Source organism: Alosa pseudoharengus, unplaced genomic scaffold (assembly GCF_046254945.1).
Source record: "Alosa pseudoharengus isolate Yale_2024_CS ecotype anadromous, Long Island Sound unplaced genomic scaffold, YU_APseudo_1.1 YU_APseudo_1.1_scf_21, whole genome shotgun sequence".
Classification (NCBI taxonomy): domain Eukaryota; kingdom Metazoa; phylum Chordata; class Actinopteri; order Clupeiformes; family Clupeidae; genus Alosa; species Alosa pseudoharengus.
This window is the reverse complement of record NW_027468674.1, coordinates 1,553,726-1,559,725: the sequence shown is the minus strand read 5'-3', so window position 1 is coordinate 1,559,725 and position 6,000 is coordinate 1,553,726. Positions and strand designations below refer to the sequence as shown.

At 42.9% G+C, this 6,000-nt stretch overlaps 1 protein-coding gene across 3 annotated transcripts in view; it reads right to left on the bottom strand.

Annotated features, from left to right (window-relative positions):
• Positions 1-348: 348 nt before the first annotated feature.
• The window catches only part of LOC143137436 (uncharacterized), a 59,201-nt gene continuing 53,549 nt past the window's right edge, over positions 349-6,000 (bottom strand). For all 3 annotated transcript variants that reach the window (XM_076297631.1, XM_076297630.1, XM_076297629.1), the window contains one exon: positions 349-712. The gene's annotated coding sequence lies outside the window, so the exon portion shown is untranslated. The remainder of the gene's footprint in view (positions 713-6,000) is intronic.

Here is a 6,000-nt window from a genome sequence, read left to right as displayed (position 1 = left end):
ATGGAGGCTATCGTGCTCTTGGGCACTCAATGCTGCAGAAGTGTTCTGGAATCCTTCCCCAGATCTGTGGGGTTGAGGAACATGGGGGCCCAGGATCTTGTGCTACGCCCCTGTTGGTTACATAATTAGTCTGTGCAGGCCTTTAAAAAGCAAATATTTGGCAGGAACTAACTCACATTCCTAAAACACAGCTCAGCTAGCGCAATGCTAACAGACAGAGCCATGTGTTTATACTGCAGCTAGCGCAATGCTAACAGAGAGAGGCATGCAGTCAGATGGTTTAGGAGGATCCACTCTTTATTTCATGACCTTGTTTTTGTTATTTTGATCATGTTTTTACACTCGTCAGATGGTTTAGGATTCACCCTTTCTTTAATAATCAGGTTTTTACACATTTGAGGGGAAGGTAAACATCTACCCTTCTTAGTTACAGTTAACAAAAGCTTGACTCAAATATTAATATCAAAACTAGAAAAAAATAGCCAATTAAATATGAAGGCTAGAAGTCAAACAGAAAACATTCTCAGGAGTCGTCAGCAGAAGATTCACAGAAACGAGACAGGCCTTAGAGCACTGGCTGTGGAACACAGAACTGGCCTTTGGAACACAGAACCGGCCTGGATGGGGCTTTGATGGGGTGAGGATGAGGTCGTCGGCGTCAGCGGGAACCGGAGCTTGTGTCTCAGTGCAGCACAGTGATCCGCTGACCAATCTGAGAGATGGAACAACAGATGGAAGAGATATGGAGGTAGAGATAGAGATGGGGGGATAGAGAGAGATGGAGGAGAAACAGTGAGAAATGGAGGGATCGAGAGAGAGAGATGTAGAAACATCAAAAAGATGAAGGGTATGGTGGAGTAGCGGTAGTCTGCCAAACCTGCCGTTATGCATGATGTTACTTTGGATTAGCATGTAGCTAAGCTAAGGTGTTATGCATGATGTTACTTTGGATTAGCATGTAGCTAAGGCGTTATGCATGATGTTACTTTGGATTAGCATGTAGCTAAAATAAGGCGCTATGCATGATGTTACTTTGGATTAGCATGTAGCTAAGGCATGATGTTACTTTGGATTAGCATGTAGCTAAGGCGTTATGCATGATGTTACTTTGGATTAGCATGTAGCTAAGGCATTATGCATGATATGATGCTGTAATCCAGATACATCATACAACCCCCGCCCGAGTTGCTCTTACGCACGAATGTGACGTAATTTAATATCTTGTAGCACTTATAGCGTTCCCGTTTGTCTTGGGGAAGAACATGGATGCCACCAGGGCAGCAGCTGTCTCAGTATACAAGGATACAAGGAAGTTTATTGTCACATGCAGCTGCTGGAAACAAGAAATGCGGCCGCCATCTTGGACCGGTCATACTCCTCGTTGCGTTGCAGCAGAAAACACAAGATGACAGCACTGTGCAGCATGTTCCTTCTCAAATCGGCGGACCATACTCGGGGGATTAACTTTTCACAAGTAAGATTTAACATTACCGTACTATTGGTTGTATTTTGTATTTTCGAACAATGTGGCCTGTATCATAGCTACATGTATGACCTTTGCTGCAAAAAAAACCGCGTGAAAATCTGTTCGGTATTCAGTGAGATATGATTAATTAAGTGTGCTGACAGCTCATTGCACCGGCCAAACAGATTACACTGAGTGGAGTGGATGACCGGTCCAAGATGGCGGCTCCAAATCTCGTCAGCGCTAGTAGGTAGCAGCGGTCGATGCAGCGTCTATGTATATTATGTCTATGGTCACATGCATATAGTTACTGGATGTAAGAAATGCAGTGAAATTATGTCTGGTGTCAACCTATTTGTGCAGTAGAAGAGGGGTTTAGTAGATTAAGTGGCAAGGGCTGCATAAGAAAGGTGGGGGAGGATTGGGATTGGGCACCAACAAGGAGCACCCAAGAGCAACAGGGGCAAGGAAAAACTCCCTTACTAAGGAAGAAACCTTGGGCAGATCCAGGGCTCAAGGGGCTAACCCAACTGCCAGGGGTCTTGGTGTGTGTGTTGGGGGGATGACAAGGGAGATGTGATAGTGTGCTGTGTATGTGGGGAGAGGGCAGTGTGCAATATGTGTGTTGGAGAGGCTTCCTCAAGAGACAATGTGCTGTGTATTGGGGTGGGGGGGGGGGGGCAGTGTGCTGTAAGTATGTTGGGGATGTGTGTTATGAAATAATGTGCTGTGTATGTAGGGGGGGGGGGCAGTGTACTGCAAGTATGGTGAAGGGACTTACTATTGCAAGCAGAGTACTGTATGTATGATGTATGTGAGTGATGACAGTGAAGATGTGTGTGTGGGCGGGAGGGGAGTGGAGCAGTGACTGTGTGTGTGTGGGTAGGTGGGGGCAGTGTGCTGTAAGCAGGGCTGTAGTACTCGAGTCCGGTCTTGGACTCGAGACCGTTTTTCTATGGTGTCTCGGACTCGCTAGTATTTGGACTTGGTCTTGTCTCGGTCTCGGCGATTAATTTTGAAATACATAATGCGTTACAAAATATTAACGCAATAGTGTTTACCTTTGTGGGGGGCTGATGTCACGTAACGGAAGCCGCAAAACGTAAAACCGCAAGCCTGAGTTTATTTTACTGTCTGTGGAGTTAGCTGAAGATGAAGAGGAACCAACATTTAGCCAATAAATAGTAGCTTTACTGCAAACTGCTTTTCACTCTTGTTAGATAACGTTTACAATGTCAAAATGCACCAGCAACAGTTACATAAAGATGATACTTTTCAGGTCCTCTCCATTAAGATCCAACTTGAACGTGTGCTACTCCATTTAATTGAGAGCGCGTCTGAGCGCACACGAGAGGGAGAGAAAACGATTGGCAGGCTCCAGCTGGCTTGTCGTTGTTGATGATAATTGATATCTCCTTTTTAATATAAGAAACTTATAAAAGGAAGGCAACAAAGACGAGGTTAGTGGAGATTGCGGATTTATCCGGTTTCCACTACTGACCAGTTATAAACTGTGAGAGCCAGGACACTTTGACATGTAGGCTGCACTCACTGTGATTTGAAAAATGGACAAAGATATGAAGAATTGTCTTTGCCTTTGTGTAATAGAACTGGTGAGTCTTGAAGTCTTCAATAATTTGTTTACATGAAGCACATATTATGCCGATTGAAACACATTCCACTCAGCTAGCTAGGTGACTGGCTCAGGCTCATCATTCACTTTTAATTGCAAACAGAAAATGTCTAGCTAGCATCATGTCATTTACATGCTTTTATCTCCAAAGGAAAGCTGTTTATACCAACTTAATATCATGCTTATCATTGTTAATGTTGTGCAATACATGTGGTACAAACAATATTAGAGCTTGTGGACTAGCTATAGGCTATATTTCAATGGAGCTGGTAAAAAAAAAGATCATTATGAGAATGTGGCCACAATGGGCTTAAAGTGACAGTGCACCATTTACAAATGAGTTAAACAGCATCAAATGTGTAGTATTTCTTAAGAAATTAATGCTTTAAAACACAATTACTGTGTCATTATTGTCATTTAAATAATATAAAAGTGTTTTACTTTTACCTTTGTGGTTACTCATTAATTTTGTGATTTATGTTGTATTTAATATGCCATTTAAGAAGCTTTAGTCTTTAGGAACTTTTTAATTGCGGTTAATCGAGATCAATTCATTTCAAAATATATATTTTTAATCGTTTGACAGCCCTATAATAATATTGGAGGAGAAGGGGAATGTGTTGTCACACTGTTTTTGCTTTTAGATAATAATAATAATGACAGGGTTGGGGGGGGCAGAAAGGCTAGGCAATCAAGGACATGTATGTATGTATATATACTCTTTTGATTCCGTGAGGGAAATTTGGTCTCTGCATTTATCCCAATCCGTGAATTAGTGAAACACAAACAGCACACAGTGAGGTGAAGCACACACTAATCCCGGCGCAGTGAGCTGCCTGCTTCAACGGCGGCGCTCAGGGAGCAGTGAGGGGTTAGGTGCCTTGCTCAAGGGCACTTTAGCCGCGGCCCACTGGTCGGGGCTCGAACCGGCAACCCTCCGGTTACAAGTCCAGAGTGCTAACCAGTGGGCCACGGCTGGATAGTGGGCCATGAGTAGATAGATGGAGGAGAAATCAAAAATAATAAATAAAAAGTTGTATGGAGATGTGCAAAAGTTGGAGAAAGTCAGATATGTGTGTGTGTACATCTCTACGGGATGATTTACACTTGCCTTCATATTCCAGCTTCATCATACTTACAGATATGTGTGTGTGTACCAGAGTTTCCGCTAGAAAAAAATGGTGCCGGTCAAAGTGACCGGCAGAGGTTTCGTTTTCCGGACATTTTGATGATATGCCGGTCAAATATCCTATTATCCCTTCTTAATTAGTCAAACTGAGGAAAACTGGAGACAGGCTATGTAGCTTAAATAATTACATAATCTGTATAGAATGCAACATGTTCATTAGCCTAACTTAAACATGCCTAACAAGATCTAGCCAGTATCTTTTCATGGACAAGAGTCCGCTTCGTTCGTTGTTTTAAAAAGGCTACGTTGTTTGTTGCTGCTACCCACGTTATCTCAGTGGTGACTGTTTAACTTGCACAGATGGGCACAAGAATGAGCGCTCACACCACTACCCCCTAATGCTATGCCTCTTTATTTGATAACAATAAATTAAGAAATGTTTCCTATTTCTTTCGGCCGCAGTTCAATGATATCGTTTAATTGTGCCAGAAATTATCCGCGGACCAGTAATCGCCTCGTCGAGGAGGCCCTAACCCTGCAGATCATAGACAGAGAACGCATAAACCTACTGTATGCTTTGGGTAAAGAACACTTTGCATGTCCAATGTACACGGAGAATGACAGTGTCTTGGAGTGGCCGCACCCCCCGCAACTCCACTTCCAATGTCACTGATTCCGACAGATACGCCCGACACTTCTGCTTTTTATCTGGTGGTGGTGGAGTTGACCGGACATCTGAGGCTTCAGACGTTACCAATTTATCATCATCCATCGTGTCTGGCCTCTGAAAAAACGTTTAAGGCTAGTCTGCCTGGGCCTGGCCATGTTTGAACCGCCTCTCATTTGTTCGTTGTTTAACATGGACGTTTTAAGCGTGCGCTTCCTATTTGAAATGCAGCATAGGTTATGCGTGTTGTTTAATAACTTTCAAACGGTAGAGCCTGTTCATTTAAAAACATAGTCAGAGGATGTATAATATAGGCTTAGGCCTACATATTAAGGCTTATTCTCAAATTCAGATTGCGTTAGGGGACGGGATTATTAGCCAATTTCAATCGGACAATTTGACCGGAGAGATTTAATTTTGTCGGACATTTCATTTTTTTTCCGGCCAATGTCCGGTAATTACCGGACAACGGAAACCCTGGTGTGTACATCTCTACGGGATGATTTACACTTGCCTTCATATTCCAGCTTCATCATACTTACAGATATGTGTGTGTGTACATCTCTACGGGATGATTTACACTGGCCTTCATATTCCAGCTTCATCATACTTACAGATATGTGTGTGTGTACATCTCTACGGGATGATTTACACTTGCCTTCATATTCCAGCTTCATCATACTTACAGATATGTGTGTGTGTACATCTCTATGGGATGATTTACACTTGCCTTCATATTCCAGCTTCATCATACTTACAGATATGTGTGTGTGTACATCTCTACGGGATGATTTACACTTGCCTTCATATTCCAGCTTCATCATACTTACAGATATGTGTGTGTGTACATCTCTACGGGATGATTTACACTGGCCTTCATATGCTGTTTATCTGGAGCCACAAGGGGCAGTAGGCTAGTCATTCTTATTGCTAGCTACATTAGCATTCTGTGTGTGTGTGTGGTGAGTGTTCTGTGTGTGTGGTGAGTGTTCTGTGTGTGTGGTCATTCTTATTGCTAGCTACATTAGCATTCTGTGTGTGTGTGTGTGGTGAGTGTTCTGTGTGTGTGGTGAGTGTTCTGTGTGTGTGGTCATTCTTATTGCTAG